Source organism: Mus caroli, chromosome 13, assembly GCF_900094665.2.
Source record: "Mus caroli chromosome 13, CAROLI_EIJ_v1.1, whole genome shotgun sequence".
NCBI classification, from domain to species: domain Eukaryota; kingdom Metazoa; phylum Chordata; class Mammalia; order Rodentia; family Muridae; genus Mus; species Mus caroli.
Window position 1 is genome coordinate 23,248,409 of NC_034582.1, and position 16,603 is coordinate 23,265,011.

Genomic DNA, 16,603 nt, shown 5'->3' on the forward strand with positions numbered 1-16,603 from the left:
TCCTTCCTTCCTTCCTTCCTTCCTTCCTTCCTTTCTTCCTTCCTTCCTTCCTCCCTCCCTACCTCCCTACTTCCCTCCTTTCTTTCTTTCTTTCTTTCTTTCTTTCTTTCTTTCTTTCTTTCTTTCTTTCTTTCTTTCTTTTCTGTATGATGTTGTATAGGATATCTGGAATGGCAGATAATCACTGTGATGACCTAGGCAAGTAATTGTATATTTCTTTTTAATAGTTAGAGAAGTATGTGATTTACAAGTTTTTTATATTTTTTTTCAGCAGTGGTTCTGAATTTTGCAAATATCAGGAACTGAACTTAATTCTAAACTAGTATTTTAAGTCATTTTTAGATGGCTTAGTTTCTTTGGAATTTGTGCTCATTTTCAGTTACCAAATATATGAAGAATTTGTAATTTTTACACCTCATGTCTGATGTCAATGGGTTTGATACTAATGGGACAAGGATAGCATAGTTTACTAGTTTTCTTCTTCTACATGTTTTTCAATTAGTAAACAGATGGTGATCACTAATACAGACGATGATGAGAATGTTGTGAAAAATGATGTCACTCTATAATTGCTAACTTATGAAAAAACTCCACCAGAGTTCATGTCATCAAAATCTTCGGATCATTTTCTTTAAAGTTGATCTGCATAGTAATTCTGTGAGATTAGGCTCACATAATTTTAATCTGAACATATTCATAAAGGAAGTCTTCCATGGTGAAAACCTTATTATTGGTTGATGTAGAAGTCAGAACACCAACATGTGTACTTTGTCCCTCACATTGTCATAGAGAGAATACTGTACATTTTTCTGACAGAAAACAAAGCTACAATTCTGAAACTCAGTTCTATCTGAGGTCATGATCATCACTCATAAAGCATAATTTTTGTCACTATGACATTATAGCAGAAGCTTTAGTAGACTTACTCCATCTACTGTCTTTTCTCTAAAATACTCTCTTTTAAAAGCTGTGACAATGATCAAGATTAGCCTCAACCTCCAAATAGCTACTTATTAGGCACCACAACAAGAACTTTACAATTAAGGCACAGAAAAGGTCATAGATTAAGGGGAAATAATGAATATAAGAGGTGGAGTTCAAGAATGCTTGCTGCAAGAAAGTGGACATATGTGATTATGTAAAACAAAGTGGTCATCACTAAAATCATAGCACTATAAGCAACACTAAATGGATTAAGCAGGTTGTTTATATTTGCCTATAAATATATTGATATTTTTTAAAAGTCCTGAGCTTGAAAGGGATAAAGGAAATGGGTTTGTGAAGAATTGGATGTGTGATACAGCACAGTATTTATGCAGAAAATTCTCAAAAAGTTGGGAACATAAAAAATGTCTTCCTATTTCATTTAAAATATTTGTGTTATCATATCCTTTTAAATAGAAAATGCCACCTACAAAATATGGCACTTTCATAGTACCCTGTTGTTCTTCCCATTTGTGATATCATTTGGCTTGTACTAAACTGGAAAATAGTATAAGACACAATTTGACAAATTTGTCTAATTTAGGCTTCAGAACATGAAGATTCTTCAGATTTATTCCAATGGGAAAATTCATATACAATATTCACAAACACAATTCTGTTTTTCCTGTCTTGAGATGACAAAAGTTAGACATATTGACTTTACATCCTCCATTGTTCCAACTTCCCAAGCTCCAAAACATTGTTCTTTTGCACTGTATTATCTGTTCTGGATGGTGCCCTATCCATTGGAAGCTGCTTAATGATTCCTATCAATTCTACTCATTGGACAACAGTAGCACTTTCTTCCTCCTCTCACTTCAATAGAAAAGACAACACAGACTCTCTTTGAACAACGCAACATGTCTCAAGTTAAAGGATGATGAGAACGACTAATCCGGTTGTCTTTTGTGTCCCTGTACTGTTTCCTTCATCAAAAGTAATTTTGAAAGTATTAGAAAGTCTGTGCTGATTTCTTCTCCTGGTAATCTACAAAGAAATATTTTTTCACACCAAATATATCATCAAAGATTTCAGAGAAAGACTTCCATTAAAACTAACTCAAAGAAACACTGAACTAGACACTTTAACATGGAGAGGAAAGTGGAGGGGGTAATTTACTTACAGAAGTGGGGTTGAATTAATGGCAACACCATCTTTGAGGACTTCCTAAGCAGGATGAGTTCTAACTCTGGAGATATGCTTTACTGGTGTCCTACATTCAGTTAGTTTCCTGCTCCTATATACTCTAGCACATAATCCCAAGGGCATGCACAGTCATGCAACAGCAAGCAGTCACATACAGAATCCCTCATTCATGAACCATGTCTTTCTATCTTCAGGGAATGTTAACTGTTTTATTACAACACACCTATACATGTCTGGATGATTTCTTTTTGCTTCTTCCTACATGTTGATTCTTGTCAAAACTACTTTTAAAATCTCTGAAGCCATCTTAGCTGCCTAGTGACAGAATGTCATGTCGAACCAGAAAGAAATGGTTTTTCATAATTGCTTACCTTCTTTAAACTCTAGATTTTTTTTAATCATCTGCATCATGTTTATAAACAGATGGGGATTCTTTTTTGAATATGTGAACACCATGCCATAGAATTAGTAAATTTTCCATAGTGTTACCATGAATCTCTGCTAGTAATCACTGACTACTCTGAAGAGTATTTCTCTAAGAACTAAACTGACAGTTCTAATAATCTACATGCTTAATTTTGATATTTGGAAGACATTTTGAACTATATTAAATATATTTCACAGAGCTTCTTTAACTCCTCTCTAGGAACCTAAAACTTCTCTAAAAAGATTTTTACTTAAAATACCAAGTAATTATTAATTCCTTGTTATCAGTTTTAATCATATCAGAAGTTTGTTAATTGCACCCAAACCACTATTGTGTCACGATTACAATAGTGAATGCAGTTTTATATACTTACTGCTAATACTTGCATGTGGGCCATAAAACCACTGTTGAAAATTCTCCAACAGCAAAATCTTCTAGATTTTGCATTTTGTTTTTTGTTTTGTTTTTTAAAATAAGGTTATTTTATCTGTTTACATTTCAAATGTCCACCTTTTCATCTGTTTTTCTTCTGCAAGCCACATATCTACTTTCCCCTCCCCCTACTTCTATGAGGGTGCTCTCCAGACTTACCCACCCACTCCTACCTCACTGTCATAGTATTGCCCTATGCTGGGGTTTTGAGCCTTAACAGGACCAAGAAGTTCCCCTCCCAGTGATGCCTATTAAGGCAATTCTCTGCTACATATACAGCTGGAATTATGGGTCCCCACTTTTGTTGGTGATTAAGTCACTGTGAGATTTCTAGGATCTGGTACGTTGATAATGTTATTCTTCCTGTGGGGTTACAAACCGCTTCATCTCCTTGGGTCTTTGCAGTAACTTCTCCATTGGGGTCCCCATGCTCAGTCCAATGGTTGGCTTCAAGCATCCGCATTTGTACTGGTCAGGCTCTGGGAGAGATTCTCCAGGGGCCACTATACCAGGCTTCTGTCAGCAAGCGCTTGTTGGCATCAGACATAGGGTCTGGGTTTGGTGTTTGAGGGTGGGAATTGATCCATAGGTGGGGCGGTTTCTGGATGACCTCTCTTTTAGTTTCTGATCCAGTCAGTCCCTGTACGTTCTTTAGACAGGAACAATTCTGGGTCAAAATTTTTGAAGTGGATGGGTAGGCCCATCCCTCAACCAGAGGCTGTTCCTATCCACTGGATATAGTCTTTACAGGTTCTAACTCCCCTGTGTTGGGTATTTTGTCTAATGTAACCTCCGTTGGGTCCTGAGAACTTTTTTCTTCCCTGGCATCTGGGACTTTCTAGTGAATGCCACCATTTACCCATCCCCCACTGCTACACAACTCATTTCAATTTCCTGACCCTCTGAACTTCTCCCTCATCTCCCATACCGTTTACTACCCCTCTTTTATCATTCCCCTCTTCTTACCTTCCCAGAGCCCTCTCCTCCTGTACTTCCCATAATTATTTTGTTCCCCCTCCTAAGTAGGACTGAAGCATCGACACTTTGGTGTTCCTTCCTGTTGAGCTTCATATGGTCTATGAGTTGTATTGTGGGTATTCCAAGCTTTTAGACTATTGTCTACTAATCAGTGAATGCATACCATGTTTGCTCTTTTGTGACTGAGTTAACTCACTCAGAATGATATTTTCTAGCTCCATCCATTTGCTTAAGAATTTCATGAAGTCATTGTTTCTAATAGCTGAGTAGTACTCCACTGTGTAAATGCACCACATTTTCTGTATCCATTCATCTGTTGAGGGACATCTAGTTTCTTTCCAGCTTCTGGCTATTATAAATAAGGCTGCTATGAACATCATGGAGCATGTGTCCTTGTTATATGTTGGAGCACCTTTTGGATATATGCCCAGGAGTGGTATAGCTGTGTCCACAATTAGTACTATGTCAAATTTTCTGAGGAACTGCCAGACTGAGTTTCAGAGTGGTTTTATCAACTTGCAATGCCACCATCAATGGAGAAGTGTTCTCCATTCTCCACATCCTTTCCACCATCTACTGTCACCTTAGTTTTTAAATTTAGCCATTCTGACTTGTGTGAGGGGAAATCTCAGGGTCATTTTGACTTTCAATTCCTTCATGACTAAGGATGTTGACCATTTCTTTAGGTGCTTCTCAGCCATTTAAGATTCTTCAGTTGAGAATTTTTTTTTTTTGTTTTGTTTTTGTTTAGCTCTGTACACCATTTTTGATAGGGTTGTTAGATTCCCTGGAGTCTAACCTCTTGAGTTCTTTGTTTCTATTGGATATTAGCTCTCTACTGGATGTAGGGTTGGTAAAGATTTTTCCAATTTGTAGTTTGCTATTTTGTCCTATTGACAGTGTCCTTTGCCTTACAGAAGTTTTTCTATTTTATGAGATGCTATTTGTCAGTAGTTGCTCTTAGATCATGAGCCATTGGTGTTCTGTTCAGGAAATGTGCCCCAGTGCAGACATGTTCAAGGTTCTTCTCTACTTTCTCTTCTATTACATTCATTGTGTCTGGTTTTATTTGGAAGTTCATTTTTATTTATTTTTTATTTTTATTTTATTTTATTTTATTTTTGATTTTTTGAAACAGGGTTTCTCTGTGTAGCCCTGGCTGTCCTGGAACTCACTCTGTAGACCAGGCTGGCCTTGAACTCAGAAACCTGCCTTCCTCCACCTCCCAAGTGCTGGGATTAAACTCATGTGCCACCACTGCCTGGCAATGTGGAGGTCCTTGATCCACTTGGACTTGAACTTTGTTTAAGGAGATAAGAATGGATCCATTTGCATTATTCTAGAAGCCTACTACAACTTAAGTCAGCACCATTTGTTGAAAATGCTGTCTTTATATTTTTCCTAGTGATTTTGGTTTCTTTGTCAAAGATCAGGTGACCATAGGTATGTGGGTTTAATTATGGGTCTCCAATTCTATTCCATTGATCTACTTGTCTGTCTTAGCACCAATACCATGTGGTTTCTATCACTGCTGCTCTGTAGTAGGGCTTGAAGTCAGGGATCATAATTCCTCCAGAAGTTCTCTTATTGTTAAGAGTAGTTTTCCCCTATTCTGGGTTTTTGTTGTTGTTGTTGTTGTTGTTGTTCTAAATGAATTTGAAAATGGCTTTTTCTATCTCTGTGTGGAATTGCATTGGAATTTTTATGGGCATTGCACTGAATCTGTAGATTGCCTCTGGTAAAGTGGTCACTTTTTACTATGTTAATCCTGTGAATCCAAGGGAGATCTTTACATCTTCTGAGGTCTTCTTCCACTTCTTTTTTCAGTGACATTTTGAAGTTCCTGTCATACAGATCTTTCACTTGCTTTGTTAGAGTCACACCAAGATATTAAATTTTAATAGATAGTCAACATTGATAGAACTTCCACCTCACTGTCAATCAAACATATTCATATTGTTGAAAGAGAGTACTTGCTACCTAAAGATTTATAGACATTAAACTTCAATTTGATGTTCATTCAAACTGATATAGCTGCAAGAATGGTTTGAGGTTCTTCAGAAGCCTGACTGTATCATAACTCTTGGGGAAATAACTCTGATCTCAGGTCACCCTGATTTATTTAATTCAATAAATGTATGGATCCCAGAAATCCTTTTACCTAGTGTATATACATGCTCACAGATTCATTACTAGCTGTTTAGTATCTTTTCAGATTCTTCATCAATAGGTGAAGTGTGTAGAAGTTGGATTTATCTAAGGAAACTTTACAGAGGTTCAGCACTTTTATAGAGCTGCTCTTACTTCCTTCAAGAAAACATGGATTCTCTTAATGACTCTACATCTATATGGACATTAGTCACAGCTTAGCAAGGATGTTACACAGCCTGAACAAGCCTTGAGGTTATATGAGTTATTTCCTCCCAAAGCACAGGGTTGTGTTGAGTAGCACGGATGGGAGCATTACTTCCTTTCCAAGCCTATAAAAAGACAGCTCTCTGAACTTTAAGTAGCTGTACCTGGAACTCTGACCTATGATTAGGAAGAGCTGGCATCTGGATAAGGGTCAAGAAGAAAAAAGAAGGACCTATTCAGATCTGCCAATTATATTGCTCTTCCAGATGTCTTCCATCTTTCAACAGTCTTGTGTTGTTTTTCTGTCAGTAGTATTTAGCAGATAAGAAAGGACTCTGGCTTGCATGAGTAAACTCCTCCTCATATAGTCCTCTTTTCTCAACCACCTGAGAACAATATAAATTTTATAATTTCAAGCAAAACACTACACGCTTGATGAACAGCCTATGTCCTCTCTGCCCATTCATTGTCAGCATTGCTATTTACAAAAGAGAATTGTGTGCAAAGTGTTCTCTTAGAAAGAACTAAGTGTCTACCTATACTACAAACAGTATCATTTTCATGTTTCCTGATCTTCATCCACTGTTGGATTTTTCAGCAGTGATTTTGGAGAGCCATGAATTCTAGTCTACTTGGCAAATTGAAGGGGACCATTCTTTTCATATTCCTTTAAGATGTCCTCAGTTCTTCTGTAACATACATGTAGGAAGGCAATGCTCACCATCCTGCTGATTTAACATGATGCATTTTCTCTATAAGACACCTGTTTACCTGCAGCATAGAGTTCAGTAGAAAGCCCTGTCTCATCTTGTATCCCATGGAGAACTGTTATTCAGTTTCCAACCTTTCTGTGCTCATAGTTTTTCACACCTTTGATGTGATCAACATTTCTGTTGGAAATCCTAGATTGGTCACAGTGCAGATCTTTCCACATTTGACGTCCCATGAGCCCTGTTCTCATATATTTTCTTTTCTTGTCTTGATTGAATTAGCACTTTATAAATGATATGTAAGACATGTTTCAGTCAATTCTACTACAAGTCTAATTTTATGCTGAATATAAAAATTCCAAGAAGAAAGAAGACTACACCAAAGAATGGATGATACAGTCCTACTCAGAAGGCTAAAGAAAATAATACAAGGAAGTAGAGGGAGAGAGGGAACTTGGAGGTAGAGAGAAGGGGAAGGGAAATGAGGGTGGCAGTTCAGATATGGAAGGAGATGAGTGAGAAGTGCAGAAGGTTAAGAATTTCAAAGCAGGAGAGTAACAATGGGGGAGCAGGAACTGGTGGTAGCCACTAGAATGTCCCTGATGCCAGGGACCAAAGAGGTTCCCAGGACTCAACAGGTAAGAGATTAGTCAAAATATCCAACAAGGAGGAGCTAAAACCTGTAGAAATTAGATCCAATGGATACCCATGGGCCCAGGTTTAGGGAGGGGCCATTAACCTGCCTCAAAAATATTCAGTATTCCTTGTGTCAAAAGGAAGTGCAGGGACAAAGAATGGAACAGAGACTGATTTAAAGGCCATCCAGAGACTGCCCCACCTAGACATCCATCCCTTCTGCAGACACCAATCCCAGACATTATGGCTGATGCCAAAAAGTGCTTGCTTGCTACATCCACTCCAGTAGTGACAAGCGTGACAGGCCCCAAAAACCTGGGTGCTGTCCTGAGGCGAAAGTTCATAGAAACTGAGTCTCCTGGAATTGTGGCATCCTGTATAACGAATGCTCCAATGTTCATGCTTTAGTTGGCAAATGGATCTGTGTGCATTCCCATAATGTTGCTTTATTATAAGAGCCTCTATTTGTCAGATAGCTAAGTTAGATTCTTCACCAGTCCTAGTCACAGTCCTTGAGCCGATTATAGACATGGATAGCTGAGTCACTGCCCTACACAGGAATTTACCATTATCTAGGAAGAAGGAAGTTTGTGATCTAGGAGAAACCAGAGCAGATACTTAGAACCATAGATGGCTGAGTTACACCCATATACAAGTATTTACAATGGCCTAGGGGGAAGGTGGACTATACAATAGACTAGAATAGGAACTATGGCAAGGACACAAAGCCCTTGCCTCTGGCTTCTAAGATTAAGTGGACCTTATGTGCAGCTGTTTTTGATCCCAGTTGTTAACATTGAATTTTATCCCAGTTGGTTCCTGCCAGCCCTTACTTGTTTGCATTCCTCTGTTTTGTGTAAGAATCCAGTAACCTCATTGTATCTTGCTGGTGTGTCACCTAACTTCCCTATTTTCTTCTGTATAAAGAGTTTCATGCTCGATTTAACAAATTACATTCATATCCACACTCCCTTCTGTCAAGTCTGTTTGGCACCCCAATTTTTGCCGACTCTATGACCATCTGCAGAACCCCTGATTCCCACGGATTGAGGGGGGCGATTAGGCCTGGTCTGTGGCACTTGCTGACAGTACCCTGGTATAGCTGTCTCCTGCCAGAGCCTAACCAATACAGATGCGGATGCATGTGGCCAAACATCAGACTAAGCATGTGGACCACAATGGAGAAGCTAGAGCAAAGACTGAAGGAACTGAAGGGTGTGCAACCCCACAGGAAGGACAAGAATAGCAACCAACCAGACATTGCAAAGCTCCCACGGACTAAACCACCAACAAAAGAGTACACATGGGGGGACCCATGACTCCAGCTGGATATGAAGCAGAAGATTGCCTTATTGGGCATCACTGGGAGGGGAGCCCCTTGGCCTTGTGGAGGCTCGGTGACCCAGGGTAAGCAAATGCTAGGGCACTGAGGCACAAGTGGGTCGGCAGGCTGGGAAGTACCCATAGGGGCAGGGGAAAAGAGGAGGAGATAGGGACTTTGGGGAGGGGAACTGGGAAAGGCAATAACATTTGAAATATGAATAAATAAAATAACCAAAATAATTGAAATAAAAAAGAATTAAAATAAATCACAGTTTTGAAGACCAGATTGTCATGTCGTCTCACAAATTTAATGTGTTTCTCAGGAATGTTGAGATGTAAAACTACTGGATAAAATTCAAAGAGCTTATTCTTTTTTTGTAAATTGTTTTTATTAGATATTTTCTTCACTTACATTTCAAATGCTATCCCAAAAGTCCCCTATACCTTCCCCTGCCCTACTCCCCTACCCACTCACTCCCACTTCTTGGCCCTGGCATTCCCCTGTACTGGGGCATAAAAGTTGGCAAGACCAAGGGGCCTCTCTTCCCAATGATGGCCAACTAGGCCATCTTCTGCTACATGTGCAGATAGAGACACGAACTCTGAGGGTACTGACTAGTTCATATTGTTGTTCCACCTATAGGGTTGCAGACCCCTTCAGCTCCTTGGGTACTTTCTCTAATTCCTCCACTGGGGACCCTGTGTTCCATCCTATAAATGACTGTGAGCATCCACATCTGTATTTGCCAGGCACTGGCATAGCCTCACAAGAGACAGCTATATCAGGGTCCTGTCAGCATGTACTTCTTGGCATCCACAGTAGTGTCTACATTTAGTGACTGTATTTAAAATGGATCCCAAGGTGGGGCAGTCTCTATATGGACTTTCCTTCAGTCTCTGCTCCACACTTTGTCTCTGTATTTGCTCCCATGAGTATTTGGTTACCCCCTCTAAGAAGAACCAAAGGACACATATTTTCGTCTTCCTTCTTGAGATTCATCTAGTCTATGAATTGTATCTTGGGTATTCCGAGCTTTTGAGCTAATATCCACTTACCAATGAATGCATACTATGTGTGTTCCTTTATGATTTGGTTACCTCACTCAGAATGATACTTACCAGTTCCATCCATTTGCCTAAGAATTTCATAAAGTCATTGTTTTTCTTTTGTTCTAACCATATAGTTCAATTTTATTCATTATAAAATTAGGTTTATAAATATAATTTCACATATTGCAAAAGAGACTTACAACTTATTTTTTTTAATCTAGTTTTTTTTATTTTAATTAGGTATTTTCTTCATTTACATTTCCAATTTTATCCCAAAAGTCCCCTATACCCCTCCAACTCCCCTAACCACCCACTCCCACTTCTTGGCCCTGGCCTTCCCCTGTACTGAGGCATATAAAGTTTGCAAGACCAATGGGCCTCTCTTTCCACTGATGGCTGACTAGGCCATCTTCTGATACATATGCAGCTAGAGACAAGAGCTTTGGAGGGTACTGGTTAGTTCATATTGTTGTTCCACCTATAGGGTTGCAGACCCCTTTAGCTCCTTGGGTACTTTCTCTAGTTCCTCCATTGGGGACCCTGTGATCCATCCAATAGCTGAATGTGAGCATCCACTTCTGTGTTTGCTAGGCCCCGGCATAACCTCACAAGAGTCAACTATATCAGGGTCCTTTCAGCAAAATCTTGCTAGTGTGCAATGGTGTCTGCGTTTGGAGGCTGATTATGGGATGGATCCCCGGGTATGGCAGTCTCTAGATGGTCCATCCTTTCATCTCGGCTTCAAACTGTGTCTCTGTAACTCCTTCCATGGTTGTTTTGTTCCCAATTCTAAGAAGGGGCAAAGTGTCCACACTTTGGTCTTCATTCTTCTTGAGTTTCATGTGTTTTGCAAATTGTATCTTATATCTTGGCTATTCTAAGTTTCTGGGCTAATATCCACTTATCAGTGAGTCCATATCATGTGAGTTCTTTTGTGATTGTGTTACCTCACTCAGGATGATGCCATCCAGGTCCATCCATTTGCCTAGGAATTTTATAAATTCATTCTTTTTAATCGCTGAGTAGTACTCCATTGTGTAACCGTACCACATTTCCTGTATCCATTTCTCTGTTGGGGGAGCATGTGGGTTCTTTCCAGCTTGAAATGGTGCTCAGAGCTAAACAAAGAATTCTCACCTGAGGAATACCAAATGGCTGAGAAGCCCCTGAAAAAATTTTCAGCATCATTAATCATCAGGAAAATGCAAATCAAAACAACCCTGAGATTCCACCTCACACCAGTCAGAATGGATGGCTAAGATCAAAAATTCAGGTGACAGCAGATGCTGGCGAGGATGTGGAGAAAGAGAAACTCTCCTCCATTGTTGGTGGGATTGCAAGCTTGTACAACCACTCTGGAAATCAGTCTGGCAGTTCCTCAGAAAATTGGACACTACTGGAGGATCACACAATACCTCTCCTTGGCATATATCCAGAAGATGTTCCAACATGTAAGAAGGACACATGATCCACTGTGTTCATAGAAGTCATTGTTTTTAATAGCTGAGTAGTTCTCCATTGTGTAAAAGTGTCATATTTTCAATATCCATTCCTCTGTTGAAGGAGATCTGGTTTTTACCATCTCCTTACTATTATAAATAAGGCTGCTATGAATATAGTGGATCATGTGTCCTTGTTATTTGTTGGAGATTCTTTTGAATACATTCCCAGGAGTGGTAAAGCTAGGTTCTCAAGTTGTGCTATGTCCAATTTTCTGAGAAATCGCCAGACTGTTTTCCAGTATAGTTGTACCAGCTTGCAATCCCACAAGCTATGGTGGAGTATTCCTCTTTCTCCACATCCTCACCATCATCTCTCTGCTGTCACCTTAGTTTTTGATCTTAGACATTCTGACTGGTGTGAGGTCAAATATCAGTGTTGTTTTGATATGCATTTTTCTGATGACTAAGGGGGCTGAACATTTCTTTGGCTGCTTCTTGACCTTTTGGGTTTCCTCTGTTGAGAATTCTTTGTTTACCTCTGTGCCCCATTTTTAGTAGGATTATTTGATTGTCTGGAATCTAATTTGTTGAGTTCTTTGTATATATTGGATATTAGCCCTGTATTGGATATAGGATTGGTAAAGATCTCTTTTGAATGTTGTTTGCCATTTTTGTCCTATTGACAGCATCCTTTGCCTTACAGAAGGTTTGCAACTTTATGAGGTGCCAGTTTTCTTTTCTTTTCTTCTCTTTTCTTTTCTTTTCATTCTTTTTTGTTGTTGTTGTTGGTTTTTTGGTTTTGTTTTGTTTTGTTTTTTGAGACAGGGTTTCTCTGTATAGTCCAGGCTATCCTGGAACTCACTCTGTAGACCAGGCTGATCTTGAACTCATAAAATCACCTGCCTCTGCATCCCCAGTGCTAGGATTAAAGGTGTGTGCCACCACTTCTAGTTGAGGTGCCATTTTTCAAGTCTTGATCTTAGAGCATATGTGATTGGTGCTCTGCTCAGGAACTTACCCCATGTGCCCATGTATTCAAGGCTCTTCTCCACTTTCTTTTCTATTAGTTTCAGTGTATCTGGTTTTATGTGGAGGTTCTAGACCCCTGGAATTGAGCTTACAAGAAGATAAGAATGGGTAGATTCACATTCTTCTACATGATGACTGCCCATTGAACCAGCACCATTGATGAAAAAAATGCTGTCCTTTTTCTACTGGAAGGTTTTAGATCCACTGTCAAAGATCAAGTGACCATTGGTGTGTGGGTTCATTTCTGGGTCTTCAGTTCTATTCCATTGATCTATCTGTCTGTCGCTGTGCCAGTATCATGCAGCTTTTATCACAATTGCTCTGTAGTACAGCATGAAGTCAAGGATGGTGATTCTCCCAGAAGTGCTTTTATTGTTGAGAATAGATTTTGCTATCCTGAGTTCGTGAATTGCAGTTTCTAATTTTATTAAGAATTAAGTTGGAATTTTGATGGAGATTGAAGTGAATCTGTAGATTGATTTCAGAAAGATGGCCATTTTTACTCTATTCCTCCTGCCAATCCACAAACATGGGAGATCTTTCCATCTTCTGAGATATTCTTTGATTTATTTTTTCAGAGACTTGAAGTTCATGTCATAAAGATCTTTCAGTTGCTTGGTTAGAGTCACAACAAGGTATTTTATATTATTTGGGACTATTGTGAAGGTTGTTGTTTCCCTAATTTCGTTGTCAGTCTGTTTACCATTTGAGTAGAAGAAGGATACTGATTTGTTTGAGTTAATTTGATATCCAGCCACTTTGCTGAAGTTCTTTATCAGGTTTATGTGTTTTCTGGTGGTATTTTGGGGGGTCACTAAAGTATACTACAATATCATCTACAAATAGTGATACTTTGATTTTTTTTTCCTTTCCAATTTGTATCCCTTTGATCTCTTTGTGTTGTCTAGTTGCTCTAGCTAGGACTTCAAGTACTATATTGAATAAGTAGGGAGAGAGTGGACAGTTTTGTCTAGTCCCTGATTTCAGTGGGATTGCTACAAGTTTCTCTCCATTGAGTTTGATGTTGGATATTAGTTTGCTGTATATTGTTTTTACTATGTTTAGGTATGGGCCTTAAATTCCTGATCTTTCCAAGACTTTTACCATGAAAGGGTATTGAATTTTGTTAAATGCTTTCTCAGCATCTAATGTGATGATCATGTTGATTTTTCTTTGAGTTTGTTTATATAGTGGATTATGTTGGTGGATTTCTGTATATTGAACCATCCCTGCATCCTTAGGATGAAGTGTACTTGATCATGATGGATGATTGTTTTGATGTGTTCTTGAATTTGGTTTGTGAGAATTTTATTGAGTATTTTTACATCGTTATTCAAAAGGGAAATTGATCTGAAGTTCTCTTTCTTTGTTGGGTCTCTGTGTAGTTCATAACTTCTGTTAGTTTCACTGTGTCTCTCTTTAGTTTCTGTTTCCATGATCTTTCCATTGATGAGAGTGGGGTGTTGAAGTCTCCCACTCTTAATGTGTGAGGTGCAATGTGTGCTTTGTGCTTTTAGCAATTTGGAGCATAGATGTTCAGAATTTTTACTTCATCTTGGTAGATTTTTCCTTTGACTAGTATGAAGTGTCCTTCTTTATCATTTTTGATAACTTTTGGTTGAAATTTGATTTTATTCAATATTATAATGGCTACTTCAGCTTGTTTCTGGGGAACATTTGCTTGAAAAATTGTTTTCCAGCCTGTCTTTCTTTGTTACTGAGGTGCATTTCCTATATGTAACAGAATTCTGGGTCTTGTTTATGTATCCAGTCTGTTAGTCTATGTTTTCTTTTTTACTGGAGAATTGAGTCCTTTGATGTTAAGAGATATTAAGGAAAAGTGTTACTTCCTGTTATTTTTGTTGTTAGGAGTGGAATTATGTTTGTGTGGCTATCTTCTTTTGGGTTTGTTGAAAGATTATTTTCTTGCTTTTTCTAGAGTGCCATTTCCCTCCTTGTGTTGGAGTTTTCAATCTATTATCCTTTGTAGGGATGGATTTGTGAAAAGATATTATGTAAATTTGGTTTTGTCATGTAATGTCTAGGTTTCTCCATCTATGGTAATTGAGAGTTTCGCTGGGCATAGTAGCCTGGGCAGGCATTTGTGTTCTTAGGGTCTGTATGACATCTGCCCAGGGTCTTCTGGCTTTTATACTCTCTGGTGAGAAGGCTGGTGTAATTCTGATAGGTTTGTTCTTATATGTTACTTGATCTTTTTCCCTTATTGCTTTTAATATTCTTTCTTTGTTTTTTGAATTTGGTGTTTTGGTTATTATGTGACAGGAGAAATTTCTTTTCTGGTTCAGTCTATTTGGAGTTCTGTAGGCTTATTGTATGTTCATGGGCATCTCTTTTTTTAGATTAGGGAAGTTTTCTTCTATAATTTTGTTCAAGATCTTACTGGCCCTTTAAGTTGGGAATCTTCACTCTCCTTCACTCTCTTCCATACCTATTATCCTTAGGTTTGGTCATGCCATTGTGTTCTTGATTTCTTGGATGTTTTGGGTTATGAGCATTTTGCATTTTCTTTGACTGTTGTGTCAATGTTTTCTATGGTGTCTTCTGCACCTGAGATTCTCTCTTCTTTCTCTTGTATTCTGTTGGTGACGCTTGCATCTATAACTCCTGACCTCTTTTGGGGGTTTTCTATCTCCAGTGTAATCTCCCTTTGTGATTTCTTTATTCTGTCATTTCCATTTTTAGATCCTGGATGGTTTTGTTCAACTTCTTCACCTGTTTGATTGTGTTTTCTTATAATTCTTTAAGGGATTTTTGTGTTTCTTCTTTAAGAGCTTCTATCTGTTTTCCTGTGTTCTCCTGTATTTCTTTAAGGGAGTTTATTCTGTCTTTCTCAAAGTCCTCTATCATCATCATGAGAAATGATTTTAATTTTGAATTTTGCTTTTCTGATGTGATGGGGTATCCAGGACTTACTATATTGGGGACTGGATTTGGATGATGCCAATTAACCTTGGTTAGTATTACTTATGTTCTTGTGCTTCTCTCTTCCCATCTAGTTATCTCTAGTGCTACCTGCCTTTACTGTCTAGGACTGGAGCCTTTTCTTCCTATTATCTTGGATGTGTCAGAACACCTCAGAGTCCTAATGTCTCTATGATCCTATGATTTTGAGATCCTTAGTGTAAGAGATCCTAGGAGTCAAGCTGCCTCTGACATCCTGAAATCCTTTTGTAACCAAACTCCTAAGATCCTGTGATTCTATGATCCCAGGCATGTTAAAATACCTGAGAGTCCAGCTTCCTCTAGGTTTTGTGGGGTTGGGTGCAGAGCTAGTACCCAAGGTGTGCTCAGGGCACTGGCTCAGACAGGAAGGAACCCTTTGAAATGTTTATTCCTTAAAGTAGATAGTCATTGCCATATTTGCTTCCTCATTGGTTATCATGTCTTTTTTTTTAGGGATGTGCATAAATTGATAAGTGATCAGCCAAAATTAAGTTAAATATAAAGTATCCCTATATCTCATCATACATACCTACCTATTGGAGGGGCAAGTTTGAAACATATCAGAGCAATTATTATTTTGGATTGATTCTAGAATAAATAGAGGAAATGATAGAAAAATAGTATTTGGTTGTGTTCTAAAAGATAGAAATCATCAGTGGCTGATTAAAAGTACAAATGAGCCTGGACATGAAAAAATTGAATAAGTTTCCCTGAACTGTTGTCTTAAAAGCATCATAATGTCATATTATGCAGAAATAACTTTTCTTGAACTCTCACATGGAGACTAGTCTAGTTTTGATTTTCTCTAGAGCTCTAACAATTCAATGGATGCAGTAAGGGGTATTTTTGATTAAATGAAATTTTCAAGAAAGCAAATAAGATTAGAAAATGCACAGGAAAGCAGAAGGTGTGATAAAAATTGTGTATGAGAATATAAAATTTAAGGTGGTTTTAGATGACTATATACACTAATATACTAACTGTGTAGTATCACTGATACTATTTTAAAGGTTTTTTTTTATTATTTTATTAAGTCTTTTTTTTTTTTTTTTTTTTTTTTTTTTTTTCCCCCAAAATTTTTTTTTATTTCATTTAATCTTTTCACTTTCTGTATATCATGATTCTCT